Source organism: Phyllostomus discolor, chromosome 6 (assembly GCF_004126475.2).
Source record: "Phyllostomus discolor isolate MPI-MPIP mPhyDis1 chromosome 6, mPhyDis1.pri.v3, whole genome shotgun sequence".
Classification (NCBI taxonomy): domain Eukaryota; kingdom Metazoa; phylum Chordata; class Mammalia; order Chiroptera; family Phyllostomidae; genus Phyllostomus; species Phyllostomus discolor.
The window spans coordinates 29,024,533-29,044,479 of NC_040908.2; the positions used below are offsets into that span (position 1 = coordinate 29,024,533).

A 19,947-nucleotide genomic window follows, 5' to 3' on the forward strand; every position below is an offset into this window, starting at 1 on the left:
GGTTTTCATTGTTTTTCTTTTCTTTTGGGTTCATTTGTTGATAGTTGTGAATTTGTTGTCATTTTATTGTTCATATTTTTTATCTTTTTCTTACATAAGTCCCTTTAACATTTCATATAATAATGGCTTGGTGATGATGAACTCCTTTAACTTGACCTTATCTGGGAAGTACTTTATCTGCCCTTCCATTCTAAATGAAATCTTTGCTGGATAGAGTAATCTTGGATGTAGGTCCTTGCCTTTCATGACTTCAAATACTTCTTTCCAGCCCCTTCTTGCCTGTAAGGTTTCTTTTGAGAAATCAGCTGCTAGTCTTATGGGAACTCCTTTGTAGGTAACTCTCCTTTCCTCTTGCTGCTTTTAGGATTCTCTCTTTGTCTTTAATCTTGGGTAACTTAATGATGATGTGCCTTGGTGTGTTCCTCCTTGGGTCCAACTTCTTTGGAACTCTCTGGGCTCCCTCAAGTTCCTAGAAGTCTTATTTCGTTTGCCAGATTGGGGAAGTTTTCCTTCATTATTTGTTCAAGTAAGTTTTCAGTTTCTTACTGTTGTTCTTCTGCTTCTGGCACCCCTATAATTCAGATATTGGAACATTTCAGATTGTCCTAGAGGTTTGTAAGACTCTCTCCACTTTTTTGAATTCTTGTTTCTTCATTCTGTTCTGGTTGGATGTTTATTTTCCCTCAAATCGTTGCTTTGAGTCCTGGTTTTCTTCCTGTCACTGTTGGTTCCCTGAGTATTTTGCTTTATTTAATGTTGGGTGTCTTTCATTTATCTTTTCATTTTTCGATCAAGCTCAATCAGTTCTGTGAGCATTTTGATTACCAGGGCTTTAAATTCTCCATCCAGATAGGTTGGCTATCTCCTCATCGCTTGGTTCTCATTCTTAAGTTTTGCTCTGTCTTTTATTTGGGCCATATTTCTTTGTTTCAGCACACCTGATATGTTGTAAGGGAGTGGGGCTCTAGGTATTCACTGGGGCAGGGCAACCTTCCTTGCTGCGCTGGCGCTGCTGTGGGAGGGGCCAGAGGGGGAACTGTGCGGCCCCGCCTGCTCAGCTCTAGCGCACTTTCCACTGAACTCTCGTGAGACTGGGAGTTTCTCCCACCGTGGGAACCGCTGTAGTCCACAGCCACTTCTGAGTCTCTGTTTCACCTTCCGCCAGCCCCTCCGGAGTGGCCCAGCACCTTGCAGCCAGACCCCGGTCTGCCACCTCCGCAGGTTCTCGCAGCCAGTGGCCTGGTACGCCTGGTTTGTCACCTCTCGAGGCTTTTCTCAGCCGTCCTGGCCCGTGAGGTGTGCCGCCTTGCCATAGGTTCTTTCTGGTCTGGTTGTTCTGGTTGACTGTTTCTTTAATTCCTTGGTTGTCAGATTTCCATGCAGCTTGATTTTCTGGCACTTGTGGTTGTTTGTTGATTTTAAATTGGTGGTTATCCTCCTTTTGGTTGTACCAGGAAGTGAAGGGTTTCTACCTACGCCTCCATCTTGGCCGCAACTTTCAGGTAATGATACTTAAATACCATGTGAACAAGGATAAGTGCTTATGTAGATGTTGATTTCTTAGACTTTAATTTTTTTCTCTATTACATTGGGAGAAATGGACACTGCCAGTAATAGAGGCTATAGTCTCTTCTTTTTAATAATGCCTCAAAATTGACTGAACATACACGTGCAACACAAGTTACTTAAAAGGTTGTATATTCTTCCTGTGTTATACTGGCTTTTTTGTTGTGGTAAAATATACATGAAAATTACCATTTTAACCATTTTTATGTATACCTCTCTTTGGCATTAAGTACACTCACATTATTGTTCACCAGTTACCACCACCTATCACCAGAACTTTTTTCTCTTCCTCACTGAAACTCTGCACTGTGAAATAGTAACTCCTCATTCCCTCCTGCTCCTAACCCTTCTACTTCCCATCTGCAAGTGAGACTGCTCTAGGAATCTCAGTAGGAGGAGTCAGACAATATTTGTCTATTTGTGACTGGCTTACTTCATGTAGCATAATATATTTGAGGTTCTTTCTAAAGTGGAATATATTTCATTATATATATATAAATATAAATGCATCACATTTTATCCTTTCATCTGTCAGTAGATGCTTGGGTTGCTGTGTTACATTGTTTTCTGCAAGTATTTTCAATGCAAATAATGTCCTATTCTATTGTAATTTCTCTACCACTACGCCCAAACGGAAACCATTTAATTACATACCTTTTTGTAAGAAAATTTTTGAAAAGTACAAAGATAATAAAAACAATCATCTACATTAGGAAATTATTTTTATGGGAGATAATCCATACCTTTTCCCAATCATTAGTTTCTGAAGTATAAATTAAAAAATAAAAATGAAGTTATGAAAAACATCTTGGTGTCAAATCTGGGAAATAGGTACAAGAGAGGAATTAGAATAAGGTAGGGTGGCCTTTCACAAGGAAAAATTAGATTTTGCTTCAATGGGGAATCTCTTGATTATATGGTAAAGACACAAGAGAATACATCCTGTGAATCCCTATCCTTTTGAAATATGGAGACTCTACTGTAGCTGGACAATGAGAAAGAAATTATTATAGCTGTGGGTCGGGGGTTTTGCTTTTATAAAATTTCTCTAACATTGAAGGGAAAAGGATGAAGAATGAGTGGAGCAGGGAAAATTAGACCCATTCCTATCACGACCACTTTTGTTACCAGATGGATGTTAGTTTAGTGACAATAATTATTGAATGTTTCATTGCCTAGTAAACTCTGAGTTTTGGCCTGTATCCCACTGGGCACATCTAAATTAGCAATCGGATTCTTTTACTATAATTCTCTGACCAAGGTTTAAAATAATTATTTATGTAGAATACATGCCCAGTGGCTTAAACAGAATCTCATAGACACTTTCCCATTGCAGCTAATTGTTTAGTGCATTTGGCAGGATGATGAGTCATACTTCACTAGCCAACTCACAGACCAGATATTGATTTACTTAGTTACGTGAGCTGCAATAGGACCAGAATAGAACAGAGCACCTTGGCTCTGATACCTTTTTGTCTTTTCCTAAGAAATTTGGATGTAAATTTCCATCTCTCCCCTAGGGGTACTGTTCTAAAGATAAAGTTGACGTGCCTGAAATGATCTAAGAAGAAAACAAATTGTGGTGTTAGTAGTAAACCCTTTTAGAGAAATTAGAACTTGATGTAGACATGAAAAATAGATTAGTGGAATAGATTTTCTTCAGAGTAAAGAAAATCAAGTTCAGGTAAAATGGGGACTGATAATGGAGAGCAGTCTGTGAAAGTCAGGCACGAAATGTGTGCGCCTATTGGATATTGCTGAAAGGAAATAAGTTGGTGGTGTCCTGAGTCTAGGAAGAAAGGAGAGACTAAGGTGTTGTAGAAATCTAGGAATGTGGCAGTAGAAATCTGGACAAGGTTACTGGCAGTGGAAGTGCAGAGAAAAGGTAAATTTGAGAGTCATTCTGGAAAAAGAAACTGTTGAACTAGGTAACATTAAATATAATGGTGTTAAGTGGAAAAAGAGTAAAAGAAAGTTCTTCTAAGACATTCCATAGAAACACAGTACTGCTATTCCAGTTTGGGGAAAAATCTTAAGTTTGGGTATAGTGAATATAAGGTACAATGAAGAACAGCTAGATTGAGAGAGATTTTTCAGGCTATTAGTGGACTGAAAAATTGGTGGAATTGTGGACTGTAAGTGTGCTTCATATACATATCCAGGTAGCAATTGGTTCTAGAAAATACCTGATTATAACTGTAAAAGCAAGACCATATGTTCTTACAGCTTCTAGATATATGTAAAAACTCTCAAAAATCAAATAAAAATTTTTACCCCCATTAGCTTCATTTCAACTGACAGGACTAGATGTGTTAGATAGATGAAATTCATAATTATATCCAGGAAACTGAAGTTCTCACATACTAAGAAGAAAGTAGCCAAATTGCCTTACATTGGCTAGTAAGTTTCAGAATGGGGCAAAAACTTGGATTCTCTCATAAAGAACATCTTTGAGTAGAAATTGTGGCAGGAAAATATCATATGAAAGAGAATTATGTTCTTAAATAATGTAAATGTTATTGAATTAACTACTTAACATGCAGTTTAACTTCATAACATTTAAAGTAAATCTGCCACTATGTAATTGAATGTTTTATGGGTCATTTTTAGTGGAACATTTAGTTGAATCTTCTGTGCCAAATGTTTACAACTTTCTCTCTTGGAATGACTCTGTGTATATAGCAACCATATGGAGTCAAGTAGGAAAAAAACTTGGCAAAGAAGTATTTCTCTTATAATTAGATTAGAAATTGTCTTAAGATATAATTTTACAGTAATGATAATGATAGTACAATGAAATAAATAATCTAGGATAGAGATGGACTGAAGGTACCTGAAGTGGTTGTTAAGTAGCACTTTGCCAGTACCTACAACAAGTACTGCTTTCTGCTTTCTTTGTTCTCTCTCATGTGTACTTTTTCTTGCTCTTTATTTCCCCTTTTTATGATGAAATCTAACATGTATAGAACAGTGATAAAATATAGAGGTACAGCCCTGGCTGGTGTGGCTGGGTTGACTAGAGTGTCGTCCCATAGACCGAAGGGTGGCAGGTTCCGTCCTGGTCAGGCACATGAAAGAGGCAACCAACTGATGTTTCTCTCCCTCCCTTCTCCGCTCTCTAAAATCGATAAACATGTCATAATGGGTAATTATAAGGCATATTTACCACCCAGATTAATAGAACATTGCCAGTATACCACAAGTGAGCAATGTGCCCTGCCCAGTCACCCCATCCACCCATCTCTACCCTATTCATTCCCCAGAAGTAACCATATTCTTAACTTCGGTGATAATAATTTTTCCTTCTATCTAAAGTTTACCACTTATGTGTGCCTCCTAAAAATGCAGTTTGCTTTTGCCTCTTTTAAACACATATATACAGACATATGTATGTATGTCAACATACAGTCTTTTGCGTCTTATTTTTGTGTCATTTCATTCATGTGGTGTATGTATATAACATTTTCATTTCTCTATCAGGAATGCCCAAACTTTTGGCATCACTGGGCCACACTGGAAGAAGAGGAGTTGTCTTGGGCCACACATTAAATACATTGAAACACATAATCACAAAAAAATCTCATAATGTTTTCAGTAAATTTACCATTGTATTTTGGGTTGTATTCGTAGCCATCACTGCATGGGGGCCATGGGTTGGACACCCCTGCGAGTCCATTATGCACATACTTCCCACCATATGAATGCTCCATAATATGTGTATTCTGCTTTGGTTCATAACATTGAAAAACTCAACTATGACCGTGCCTGTGTGTTTTTCTTGGTGTGCATGGGTACCAGTATCTCAGGGTCTTTATTTGGGAGTGGAAATGCTGGATCATAGTAAATTTATATCTTCTAATTCAGTGAATAATGCCAAACTGTTTTCTAAAGTGGTTATAACAATTTATTCTCACCCAACAGAATATGAACATTCCTGTTGTTTCACATTCTCCCCATCACTTAGTACTGACACACTTAAATATTTTGGGCAAGAAAAGGGTCTCTCTTTGGTTTTACTGAAGAGGATGAGCCCATTTGGATTTCTTCTTGTGAACTATCAAAGTTCTTCGCCCATTTTTCTACTTGGTTATCTGGTCTTTTTTAACTCATTTTTAAGGAGTTCTTTATGTTACCTGTGTATTATTAGTCTTTTAGTCTCTGAGTCAGTTTTGTGTGTTGAGAATTTTGTTTCCTACCCTGTGTTCTTGATGAATAGAGTAGTTTCTAATTCTAATGTGATGTAATTCATCATTCTTTCGTCTCACAGATGATGTTTTTTTTAATGTTCCGGTAGAAACTTGCAGATTTTTTCTTAGATTTGTCTTAGGTACTTAATAGCATTGATATTGTTGCAAAAATGGTACATTTTTTTACATTTCATTTTCTCTTTGTTGCTGACATATAGGACCACAATAGATATTTTATATACTAATTTGTATCTACCAGCCTTTCCAAATTCTTACTAATTCTACTCATTTTTTAAAATCATTTTGGGTTTTTAAAATGTGCAATTATTTTATCCAGGAATAGTAACTGTTTTTCCTTAAAAAGCTACAGAAATAAAAGTTAATCGGTGCCTTTTATTTCTTCCCTTTGCCACTGACTAGGACCTGTATCACAATATAGAATAGAAGTTGTGGTAATAAGCATCCTGTCTTACTCCAAACTCAGCATTTCATTAAGGATGAAGTTAGCTGTTATTTTTTGGAAATGCTCTTTATTGAATTAGGTAATGTTTATTTCTCACTTAGCTTGCTAAAATTTTCTCCACAAATAGATGTTGAGTTTTATGGAATGTTTTTTTCTACATATAAAGAGAGATACATTTTTTGTTCTGTAACTATCAGTATGATAAATTATATTAATTGATTTTCTAATGTTAATTCAACCTTGTATTCCTAAGCTATATGTAACTTGACTATTTTTATATAGTGTTGGATTTAGCTTGCTATTATTTTGTTTAAAGAACTTCTATCTATATTCATAAATGAGGTTGGCCTGTAACCTTTTTTCTCATAGTGCCCTTGTTAGGCCTTGGTATAAGGTTTATATTAGCATAATATAAATTGGGGGTTTATAAATAGCGTAATACATATTTATTTATAAATAGCATAATATATATTTATAAATATGTTTATAAATAGCATAATATATATTACATAATAAATATATATTATGTAATATAATAGCATAATATAAATGTTTCTCATTTCTGATCTTTGAAAGAGCTTGTTTAAAATTTAAAATTTTTGTTTTTCTTTAAATAATGATAGAATTCACCAATGAAGCCATCTAGGCCCAGGATTTTCTTTTGGGGAAGAATTTGGCTACTAATACTTTCATCTCGTGGGGACTCTTCTGTTCACTCCTGTCTTTCACGTGCTTGTGTTTGTGCCTACTGCTCATTATCTTCACAATTACTTGTGGGTATTCCTTAAGTCCCGGGGTGATGTCGTCTTCCTTCAGCGAGGGTTTAATCTTTCCTTCTTGTAAAATATGTGTAGGTATCACTGACTCAGGAATATTTCAAAAGAATTTCACAGTTTGAAGTTCCCTGGATTAAGGAGTCCATGCAGACCCAGATTGCAAACATTCCCTAGGCTGCTCAGACTTCTTAGGAATCTGTAATATATCCTTGATGCTCTGCCCACCATTCTTTTTCCTCTTACTTCTGTCTGGCTAAAACAACCTTCTCTGCAGTTTCCAGGGGGTGGGATTAGAATTTAGGTTTAGTTATCATTTACCTCTACCTGAGGTTATAGCTCATGGGATCCCAGTTTAATGTGGGAAAGAGTTCCCTTGGGCCCTCTACCTTTTGAGGAATCTGTACTTGGACATTTGTGCCCCTAATCCTGAGAGGCCATTGAAACTAAAGACCTAATTTGTTGAACTCTCTGTGCAAGTGCCCTCAGGGTCAGGGTCATTGTCTTCACAGGGTTCTTGTTGCCCCTCTGGGTTCCCAGTTGTCCCTCTAATTTGGTCTGACTGTTTCCTACTGTCTTGTCAGCTTTTTATTTTAAGGTGTTTTGGGGTTTTTTTTGATCTAAGGATTTTTGTTTTCAGCAAGGAGGTTGGTCTGAAAAATACTAGTCTGTCATTACCAGAAATGGTAGCTCTCTTGATTTTTTTCCCCACATACTCTTATATTTACCATTTTTCTTCAGCCTCCATGTTAATGACTTAGTGTCAGAACCATTCCTGCATTGAGCATCTATTCACATATTGAATTAATACATACTTTTAATGTGTACTAAGCATGACACAAAACAAAGTCCCTCCTTTCTTGAAACTAACATTGTAGTAGATGCTGAACTATGGGGAAACTTGAAGCACAATAGAACAGATGTTTCCAAACTGACCCACAGAGCATTAGTGTCCTGTGAAATTTTAAAAAGGTTGCCATTGTCAAGGAATGTTGAGAAATAATGCTGAGGAGGATATCCTTTTTAGAGAGCCAAGGCATTAATTTATTTGAACTGAAAACTTTATTTGTAGAATACCCCTTAATATCTTGTAGCATACTAGAATTCCAGGGAACGTGGTGGATGAACTAGGACTAAAGCATTAAACATCTCTTTATTATTACATGTTGTCACAGAGTAATTTCAGCTCCTGCTTGCCCATGGTCATGTCTACAGGGATCATTTGCTGAGGGAGGAAACCACAGCACCTGTGCTCCTCATTGTGCATGACCTTCCCTTACTTGGCTATAGGTGGCAGGAATGGCGTGAGCATCCATGTCAAAGATGCCAGTCATAGGTCAGCCACTAGCCAACCAGGTGCACTAGCACAAAATGTTTTGTCAAATTGGGAACAGCTGAACCAATCAAGGTCTCACAGATTTCATTGGCTGGTTAAAGAAATACAGCTCTTTGCTTTTAATAGTCTGTCTAGGTGTATTCAGGATTGACTAGGGGAGGTGGTGGTTACTATAAGGATATACAGTCCAGGATGATAAGGACCACAAAACTCAACAAAAAGATTTGGCAGTTTAGCAGTAGAAGGAAACAGACTTTTAAAAGTTGATAAGAGAAAGAGATAGGAGGGACCTGTGAGAATTGAGAATTAGCCAAAGGTATGGCAAAGTGGCAGCTGTGTGGTAGAAAAAGAATAGAGTGTAGGAGCAGAGAGACCAGCTGTGACCAAGTTGCTGAGTCACAGTAATGGCGGGCACACTAGAATGGGACCCACCAACTCCTACTGTTTGGTCCCAGCAGCCTTGGAACCTGACCAGGCTCTCATTTCCAGTATCCTTGAGCCGTAAGCCCTCGTGTATTACTGATTTTGTTCTTGAATTTCAGTGAGATTTCTTACTTCCCTTAATGTATTCATACTTACAACCAGTACTTCTCCCCCACTGCACACAACTACATTTGCCAGCATGAGTGTCAGTACCCAGTAGCAAGAAGAGACTGATACACAAGGGAAGAGTTGAATTCATAAAAGACTGGCATGTAAGAGTTGAATTCATATCAGAGTGCTACTTTTTGATTAACAAGTAGAAAACATTTTATAACAATGGAATGAATACCCACATTCCTGCCACTGCTTTTTCCCTTCTCTTTTTATTGCATTTTGGAAACTAAGCTTAGCTGTACTAGAAGTTTTAATGTTATAGAACCACACAATCTATTTCTGTTGGTTATCCTGTAAATATAAATCTGGATATAAATCCTGTAAATCTCCATTTGCAAAAGAATGCACATTTCTTGCTATTTGTATGTATTCTTTTGGAAAGGGTGTTTCTTACTTCCCAGTCTAATGTTACTGCTCATCCCCACCTACCGTCTGAGAAAATCAGACTGGCTTTAGTGGAGATCTCTGTATTTGTTATTCCTTTCACTAATGATTGTGTTCATCAGCCCCTCTAAACCCCATTTTTGGGGGTGTCTTTTCCTTCCTCATTGTCCCCCTACCTTTTCTTAAAAAGTTTTTAAAAATACTTCATTATTTATTTCTTCTGCACTTTATACATAATTTTGGGTTTATAATATGAAAATACATTGGTCTTTTTCAAGGTCTTCCTTTTTAACTAGCATTTTCTCCCAACTAAGAAATTAACATATTTGAATGTAATGTTTTGGAAAATACCGAAAAGAAGAAAATGTAATTATAATAACCAAAAACCGCCCAAGATAACCACAGTGGTGTTTCCTACCCATAATGTTTTTATTAAAGTACATGTTTGTGTGTATGTGTGTTGAGGTCAAATACATACTGTTTTAAAACCATACTCATTTAATATGAACATTTCCAGAAAATTAAGTGCTTCCAGAAACATGGTTTTTAATGTCTTTCCATCCATTATTCCAGCATATGAAAGTACCACAATTTACTTAACCAATCCTCTATTAACTGAACACTACAGTTATTGCCAATTTTTTGCTACTATAACTATGATGAATATCTCTTGTATATAAATGTTTGTGTCATCTATTTTTTGGAATAAATGTCTAATTGTGAAATCTGGGCTCAAAAATACATCTTTTTAAAGCTTTGATACACAATATAAAATTTCTTTCTTGAAATGTCATGTGGATTTATGTTCTCACATTAATACATGAAAATGCTAGTTTCACAATACCTGTGCTTAGATATTACCTTTAAAATGTAAAAGAAAAAAGTAAACATTGCCAAGTCGATAAGTGAAAAATCTTACATCACATTTTAATTTGGATATCTTTCATAAATTACAGGAATGACCCTTTTATATATATATATATATATATATATATATATATATATATATATAGGCCAAGTATATATCTGACTTTGTGACTTTCCTGGGCATGTCCATTCCTATTTTCTGTTGTGTTGCATTTCCTCTTTTTCTTATAAATATATTAACACTTTGTTATATATCAAATATGTTTTATCTGGCTTATTAGTTGCCACTTAAATTTGTGGTGTATTTTTGACATTCAACAGTTTAAAATTTTATGTCATACAAGTACTTTTTTTATCTTTGCCCAAGGATACATTTATTGATTTTAGAAAGAGGAAAGAAAGTGGGGTTGGAGAGGAGACAGAGAGAGAGACAGAGAAAGAGAAAGAAACATTGATGTGAGAGAAAACCATCGACTGGTTGCCTCTCGTCCATGCCCTGACTCAGGATCAAACCCACAACCTAGGTATGTGCCCTGACTGGGAAATGAACCCGCAACCTTTCAGTGCATGAGGTGACAGCCAACCAAGCCACACTGGCCAGGACTCATATAAGTATTTTGATTTCCTTTTGGTTTCTTTCTTCAGCATTTTCTTAAATAGGCTTTCCTTTCTCCTCTTTGGGAGGTCATATTGTTTCATATAACATACGAGTTTTAATGGTAGGTTTATCTGATTTACAATCCATTGAAATTCTCACCCAGTCCTCTGTAGGATGTTTGAGATTATTTGATTTTAGGCTCAAAAATAGAGAGTTTTCAAGTTTCAGAAAATTTAACCATTAACTTTATTTCTATTTCCATCTATTTCCAAAGAGAAGAAGAAAAAAGATGGGTATCTTCTAGTCTATCAGAAATTTATAAACTAAGGCCTTCCATTTGGATTTCCTATTGGTAACAGCAAAAAAAGAAGAGGAACACAATGGATTATATTTCTTAATTGTCTGCTTAAAGGAAGTATATAATTTTTTTAAGAGAGAAATCTTAGCAGTAAAGTCAAATAGGAATTTTTTATGTGCCTCTTTACATGAGGAATGATGTTTTTTATACCATTTTTTGGAACGTGAAATGATCCAAAGTCATTTATTTCATAAACTCAATAAAAGTTAAGGGTAGAATATTATGATGTAATTCTGGTATAGTATATCTGTAGGGAGTCATAATAATACAAACCATATAGTTATCTTTCTGGTGGAGTAATTTGATAAGGGACAGAGAGCATAGAAAGTCTTTGTGGATGGTTAGCTATTCCTTAAACTACCTTTCAACATAATAATAAAATTTTTTCAAAATCAGATTTTGATTTATATATGTTTGTGGTTTCTGGTTAGAAATAGCAATTGTGGAGGGTTTATCCACATTAGATCCAAGTGTTAATTGGAAAGTTTGACATTTTCTGAAAACTAGAGCCTGTTGTTATTTGACAAGGTGGAGAATTATCTCATAAAAGTGAGTTTCCAGGATGACCTGTGAGCAATAATAGACTATTTTTACCTATTGCACATTTCAAACAATTGAAATATGAACTATTTAAATAAATAGTAAATCTGACAGAAGGTGTGAGAATTTTTTGAGTTTTCATGAAGCACTGCTTTCTTCATATAAAAGAATATTGAGAATTAACTGTGCTTTAAACTGCACCATTCATCTTTGAAAATATTTAAACTTACTTTTCCTCATCTGGAAAAGAGTCCTCATTTTAAAGCTGTGTTTATGGGAAGTAACTATACCTTAAACTGTGTAGGAAGTTTTTTTAGGGGGTGACAGGAAGGGGAAAGTTTGTGTTGACAGAACAGTATTGCTTTTATTAATATTTTGCAGCTGGACTAAGCTTGTAGTGTTTAGATTGAACATTAAGCTACCACCTGACTGAAACATGACTAGCTACAGAGTATAAAATATCATACTATTTAGATCAGTGTGTCAGACCTTACAATTATACTTTAGTTTAATTAGACAGTAGTGTGGTTAGGAATCCTTAAGAGTTATAACTGCTAGCTAGACCTTTAAATGACTTGAGTCTGTTTGTAAAATGATATGCCTGTTTTTAAAAATTCTAATATTTTTTTAAATCACAGATCTTTGAGGTTAGTTAATTCAGTTTCTTGTAGAGCAAGAAGTACCCAGGCTGGCTAGAGACAGAGGGTTACTTATTCTCTTTAATGTCTTCCATGAAAGACTCCTCACAAATCTCTTATGGTTGTTTATTTACATTTTTTAACTATTTAAAATACTATTTTTTTCTAAGAGATTTTTTGTGGGGTCTTCAGAAGGATTGATGAGTGGCCAGTCAGGATTATCCTTTTTATTTTTATTATTTTAAAAATTTTATTGATTATGCTATTACAGTTGTCCTGATTTTTTCCCCCTTTGATGCCCCTCCATCCAGCACCCCCCACTCCCTCAGGCAATCCCCCCAACATTATTCATGTCCATGAGTCATGTGTGAAAGTTCTTTGGCTACTCCCTTTCCTATACTGTACTTTACATCCCCATGGCTATATGTTAACTACCTATTTGTATTTCTTAATCCCCTCACCTCTCACCCATTCCCCTACAACCCCCTCGAATCTGACATCCATCAAAATGATCTCTGTATCCATGATTATGTCTCTGTTGTTGTTTGCTGAGTTTGTTTTTTAGATTCAATTGTCGATAGATTTTTACTTTTTGCCATTTTATTCATGGTTTTCATCTTCTTTTTCTTAAATATGTTCCTTTAACATTTCATATAATACTGGTTTGGTGATGATGAACTCCTTTCGTTTTTTTCTTGTCTGGGAAGCCCTTTATCTGTCCTTCGATTCTCAATGATAGCTTTACTGGGTAGAGCAGTCTTGGCTGTAGGTACCTGCTTTTCATGATTTTGAATATTTCTTGCCAGTCCCCTCTAACCTCCAACTTGCAGTTTCTTTTGAGAAATCAGCTGACAGTTTTATGGGAACTCCCCTTTAGGTCCCTAACTACTTTCCTCTTTTGCTTTTAAAATTCTCTTTTTATCTTTAACCTTTGGCATTTTAATTATGATGTGTCTTGGAGTGGGCCTCTTTGCATTGGGACTCTCAGTGCTTCCTGCACTTGCATGTCTATTTTCTTAGACAAATTAGGGAAATTTTCTTTCACTATGTTTTCAAATAGATTTCCAACTTCTTGCTCTTTCTCTTCTCCTTCTGGCACCCCTGTGATGCAAGTGTTGGACCTCTTGAAGTTGTCCCAGATGGCTGCTTATACTATCCTCATTTTTTTGGATTCTTTTTTCTTGTTGTTCTGATTTGTTGTTTTTGTTTTTTTGCTTCCTTATGTTCCAAATAATTGATTAGATTCTTGGCTTCATCCACTCTACTGTTGTTTCCCTGTAAATTGTTCTTTATTCCAATTAGTGTATCTTTCATTTCTGACTGGATTTTTTTATGTTCTTCAGGTCCTCACTAAGTTTGTTGCACATCCTTATAACCAGTGTTTGGAACTCTGTATATGATAGATTGTTTATCTCTATTTCATTTAGCTCTTTTTCTGGAGTTTTGATCCATTCTTTCATTTGGGCCATATTTCTTTGTCTCCTCAATTTGGTAGCCTCCCTGTGTTTGTTTCTATGTATTAGGTAGAGCTGCTTTGACTCCATGTCTTGGTAGTGTGGCCTAATGTAGTAAGTGTCCTGTAAGGTCTGGTGGCGCAGCCTCCCCATCACCCATGCTGGGTACTCGAGGTACGCCCTCTTTGTGGGCTGAGTATACCCTCCTCTTGTAGTTGAGCCTTGGTTGCTGTTGGCAGATCAATGGAATGGATTTACCTAGGCCAGTCAGCTCAAGTATTGGCTGTAGCTACTTAGCACCAACCTCTGCCCTCTGTGGAGGATCAGCTGTGCAGGGAAGGGTGGTGGTACTCCATGTGGTTTGCAGCTGTCCACTGGATGAGCTGGGCCTAGGGTTTCCCAGGTGATGTAGGCCAAGGTCAGCTCCCACCTGTGTTTTGCCCAGGGCCACCCTACCTGAGCTGTAAAGCAATCTGAGATGGCTGCTATTTGCACTGGGCTTGGAGATTCCAGGTAAAGCCAAGCTGTGAATCTAGTCTGGATGTTGCTAGTGCTGGGTCTGGGGCTCACTGCGGCCAGCTGTTGCTTGTTTGATGGGATTTAGGAAGTTGTGAAGCTTGAGCCAAGGTCAGCCATTCCTATGGAAATGCAGCTTGGGTGGGCCCATAAGTTGTGTGGGGCTGAGTCTCTGGGCATCTTCAAGGTGGTCAGTGTTAGCAAGGTTGATGGATTCTCATATGGCATCAACTTGCCAGGTCTGGGGGGAGGGAAGAGTTTAGAGAAGAGACAATGGCCTCTGCTTGCCTTGATGCCAGATGATTCAGTTTCTCCCTGTATACCACTAGTGCCTTTCAAGCTGCTACCCAGGTGCTGGAGCTCAGTGGGAGTGAATCTGAGTAGGTGAGTCCGTGTGTGGCTTCTTTAAGAGGAACTGCTTGGGACTCCAACGGTTTCTTCCATTGACTCAGTCCCTGCTGGTTTATGTAGCCAGAAGTTATGGGGCCTTATCTTCCAGGCACTGGAACCCTGGGCTGGGAGGCCTGGTGTTGGGGGGGACTCCTCACTCTCAAATTTTTATCCACCGCACATGGATGAGGGACAAGCCTGTTGCACGTCTCCACCCTTCCTACCAGTGTGAATAGATATGGTTTCTTTAATTTTGTAGTTGTCAGACTTCCATTCAGTTCAGTTTCTGACGGTTCTGAGTGATGACTGTTCTATTGATGTGGTTTTGCAAAGAGGTGAGCCATGTCTGCCTGTGCCACCATCTTGACCAGAAGTCTAGAATTACCCCTTTGAGAGAAAGATTCTGTATACACACAAACAACCATTTGGTCACCTTTTTTTTCTCTAGGTGACGTAATTTCAGGTATGTTATCTCTATATTCCTAAATTATAATGCTGACAATTGTTGTTTTGTTGCTCCTTTCATGCCACCATTTTAAAGTGAAGGAAGTAGTCAAACTCAGAGTCTCTTGACTTCTTTGCGTGAAACCCTGTGATCAGTATTATGGAAGATGTTCTAGAGGGGAAGGAGAGTGCAGGAAGATGGACTTTTGAGGCAGCTGTTAGAATAACTTGGACATGCCCCTGATGATGAAGACTGAACCTGGGAGAGGGGCTGTGGAGATAGGAGGGATGAACCGGGTATGACTATGGAGTGGACTGTGTGTGGACCACATTCTTACAGTACATACCCTCATCTGAATCTCATCCTTCTTGAGTATACGGAAGTTAGAACTTTTGCTGAGGGAATTATTTTCCTTGCCCTTTAAGGTCATATTCTTTATTGTATCTCTTAATTTCAGTTTCCACATGTTTTATTTCACATAGATATGGTTTGACTTTTTTTATTGATCTTGTATTTCGCGACTCTGCTGAACTTACTAATTCTAGGATTTTCTTGCCTTTTTAATTTTTTAAAGATATCTTCAAGATTTCTATGTAGATAACCATGTCATCTGACAACAGAGTTTATTTCTTCCTTTCTAATTACTATGCATTTCTTTTTTTAGATTTTATTTATTTATTTTTAGAGATAAAGGAAGGGGAGGAAGAAAGGGAGAGAAATATTAATGTGTGGTTGCCTCTCATGCATCTCCTACAGGGGACCTGGCCTGCAACCCAGGCATGTGGTCTGACTGGGAATCAAACCAGCGACCCTTTGGTTCTCGGGCCAATGCTCAAATCTACTGAACTACACCAGCCAGGGCAGTTTGCATTTCCTTTTCTTGCCTTGTGCTGGCTATTGCTTCTCTTTTCACCAGCTTCTTGCTGTGACTACCAATGATAAATCATAGTCATTAAGACAAATAGACTTCTGCCTGGAACACTTGCCTGAATAGGTGCTTTTTTTGTGCAAAGATTTTAAATTATTGATTCAAAGTTTTTAAGAGTTATAGGCTATTGATTTTTTATTCTTGAGTCAGTTTTGAAAATTTATATTTTTCTAAAAACCTATTAATTTTTGAAGTTTTTTAATATTGGCATAAAGTTCACGTGGTCTCTTATCTTTTATATCTGTTTTATATATCTCTATTTCTTCTTTTTTTAATATCTTGCAGTTTATGTCCATGTAGTCTGTGATCCCAGGCCATTCTGCTTTCTAAGGGTTTTGGTCTTTTCTTGTTTTGGTTAGCATACTTGCTCCCAGCATTCCTTTTCTCTCTGATTGTGCCCCAACCTCACCTTTTCTAATCTGCAGTTTCTAAACTGCTATGCACTTGGTGTCCAGAGAATAAAGTTTACTTAAACTATGAGTCATTTGAGAGTAAGTATGCATAGTGCAAGTATTAAGTGCTTTAAGTATTATCATCTAAGAACTTGAACTTTATTATAATGTTCTCTACGTGTGGTATAAGTGAATGTTAAAATGAATAAATTTTATCATCTTTTTAGCTTGTTTCTCAGCTTTTGATAGGTGAGATTTTATTATGTTAATAAGTGGAAGGATTTTTCATTTTTCTAATTTTTAAAAAATAAAGTTATGGTAATATATAACACAAAACTGGAGTGTATTACTTAGAGTTCCTAGTCTATAATTTTGGTCAAAATGGTTCTCTTGGTATTAGGTTTTTTTTTTAATAGTTAAAAGGTATCCTTATTCACCTTTACTTCTTTTAGTACCTTTCCAAAATATTCTTTTAAAGAATAGTGCCCTGACTGATGTGGCTCAGTTGGTTAGAAAGTTATGCTGATACGCCAAGATTTCGGGTTCGATCCCCAGTCAGGGCACATTCAAGAGCTGACCAATGAATGCGTAACTAAGAGGAACAATAAACTGATGTCTGTCTCTGGCCCCCTCTCTCAAATTAATAAAAAAAAAAGAATAGACTAATTTTGAAATACTAAATTTTCTTTTTTTGTTATGCTGGTGGAAAACCTAGATTAAAAAAAAGGGAAGTAGTCCTGATTATGTTTTCTTTATTTCCTTCTTTTTTGGATTCACTACAGCTGCCAAATTGTTGAAAGACCCTTAGTTTTCTTCAGGCCTAAACCTTGACATAGAAGAGAGTAGTATCCTTTAGTTTGTAAAAGGATGACAAATGTATTCTAAGTAGTTTTAGATAAAAGGTAAATGGAAAGCATTGTTATAAAAATTATTTTATTTTAGTCCATAGAGTTGTATTTCTTGTGCTGTGAAACTGCTGAGTGTATAAAATGGCTATCCTTAGAGAAGGAAATGGTCCAGGTTATAATTGGCTACTCACCATTGGTAACTGAGTATTCTTTATAAATTATTAGCAGGATCACAATGAGCTGCTCATTGTTAAGCATTTCCCCAAATTAGAGACTTTTTTCTGGATTAAGGCTAGCCAGTGTAGTATCTTGATCCACTAAATTCCTTAACTGATAGTTGTTTTGCCCTTGTCAGTGTGTGTGTGTTTGAGGCTTGTGGGAGGGTTTGATGCTCTGTGCTGTAGAGAGCATGGTCCATAGAGGCCATGCCTGCAGCACTAATCACGTGCAGTTGCAGTGGTTAGTACAGTTGCTTGATTTGCTTAACTTGAGCCCCCCTTGAAGTGGAGGATAAAGGCAGGACTAACTCACCAGTAAGCTCTCCCTAGATGTAAAACAGCTTTGATTTTTTCTGCTAGCACCAACATGTACCTTCCCCTGCCTTGGATTGGTTGTATAAGAGAAGCTACATTTTTGAGACCCTATTCACTCAGCTGTTCTTACCTCATGTCACATTATCCTCTTAAAACCCTTTGTAAAAAGGAGGTAATTTTTTCTATTTTTACATGGTAAGACTGAGACTTAGATTTATTTCACACAGCCAGTGAGTGTTTGGATTTGATTTTAGGGCCCTCAGAAGCTAATGCACGTGTTCCTTATGTTCCATCCCACTGTGTCAGTAGTACTGGCCACATAAGAAGCATTTCAATGACTAGTATATTTGTTAGTATCTTCATAAGATACTTTCTCCACAGAAAAGGAAGCATAATTTATTAGGATTTTATGCTTCACTAGTGTGCAGTATCTCTATATGGTAAAATTTAAATTGTGGCAGTGTTTTTTTTTAATAGACTAAAAAGGAATTTTGAATAAAAGAAGAAAAACAAGGATTATGCTCCTGGACCTTTCCCAGTACTATACAGATGAGCTATGCTTAGTTTAGGTTGTAGATCAGCTGTAGCTTCAACTGCCAAGGAACACTGAAACCCCCATAGTGCTTCTAGGAAATAACATAGAAGTTCAAATGATCAATAGGACTTGAAATCTGGCAGATAGTATGCATAGGACAATATTGGCATTTAGGGTATGACCCAGGAGAAATGAAAGGGAGAATTATTTTAAAGGGGAGAAAAGCTTAAAGCTTCGTACTAGATAGTACAGATAACATTTTTAAAGCCACTGTCTTGAGTATATCCTATGAGCCAAAGGCTTTATAGATACCTTTTCTGATTCTCATATCTAACCTGTGAGGCTAGATACTATATTTTACCAAGAGACAAAGTTAGGCTCAGAAATATGGAGGAATACATTCAAGTTCACAGTATTCTTAAGTGGTAAAGCTGGAATTCAGCTTCCTCCCCTGCCATGGACTATCTTATTATGCTTGTGCCCTAAGCAAAGCTTGGGCAGTGTAAGTGATTTAGGCTTAAGAATGGGATTTTGATGGCCTGGAGTGCCTTCCTACATGACACTGGAAGTTAGAACTGTGTAAGTAAAACTGAAGAAATGGGAACATAAATTTTAGATGCTTGTTTTTATTAGAAAAAGAAATTGCCCTTAAATTGTCATTTTTGGGAGGTGTATAATGTGGCATCTGTATAATACTGTGACTCTTAGTTTGATTTTATGTCTTTTTTTGTTTATTTTAAATGGACTACTATATTTTTCTTAATATGCAGAAAAACTATAAGACCTTCTTGAGCTTTATTCCTTGAATTAAGTATAAGACTTCAAACACATTCTTAACTGACCATGTGGTTACAAGTAGTATTCAAGTAAAGAAATAAAGCTTAGTCTTATAGATCCATTAGTTGTAATAATATCAGAACATTTCTGAGTGGTATACAAGTACTCAAAGGGTGGCTTTCATAATAGATAGAGTGTAGATATCAAAATATTCACGGTAGGCTGTGAATGTAGTTTTTACTCTGGACTATTGGTCGAAGTACTGTCACACATTATAATAAAATGGAACAGTAATATTCTTTTGAGCATGCACGTACTACCTTTTCAAATTGGTATACAATTTCATCAGCTTTTTGGCTCTGCAGTAGTGAAAATATATAGTAGTGGTATGTTCTTGAGGTTTTAAAGTGCTTATTAATGCTACTACTACTCAGACTTAGAGTTGTTAACATACAGTTCCAAACTGATTCAAGAAGAGGTAGCAAACCTGAATAGACTAATAAGGAAAGAAACTTAAGTCCAGGTTATTATTAATCTTTAGTTTTATCAGTTTCTACATCTTCAAAATTGAGATAATTTTTACTCATAGAGTTGTTGGGAGAAGTATAATGCTTGTACCAGTGCCTGGCACATGGTTAGCATTCAGTAGCTGAATTGTCATCACAGTCATCATTATCATTATTACTCCCTTTTTCAGCTTTCCAAGGTTTGTCTGTTTTGTTGCTTACTCCAAATACTCTTGGATTTATTTATCAATTTAAAAAATATAGCTTTCTGTGGTTTTTCTCTTTTACTAGTCTGATCCCATCTCTGGCAGAGCCA

General features: G+C 36.6%; 1 protein-coding gene across 5 annotated transcripts in view; it reads left to right on the forward strand.

The window, feature by feature from the left end:
- Positions 1-19,947, forward strand: part of SOCS5 (suppressor of cytokine signaling 5) — a 63,046-nt gene that overhangs the window by 29,458 nt on the left and 13,641 nt on the right. Inside the window, exon 1 of one of the 5 annotated variants that reach the window (XM_028514734.2) lies at positions 15,137-15,450. The exons of the other annotated variants lie outside the window; for them this stretch is intronic. The gene's annotated coding sequence lies outside the window, so the exon portion shown is untranslated. Of the gene's footprint in view, positions 1-15,136; positions 15,451-19,947 lie in introns of those variants that run through there. 5 annotated transcript variants of the gene reach the window in all.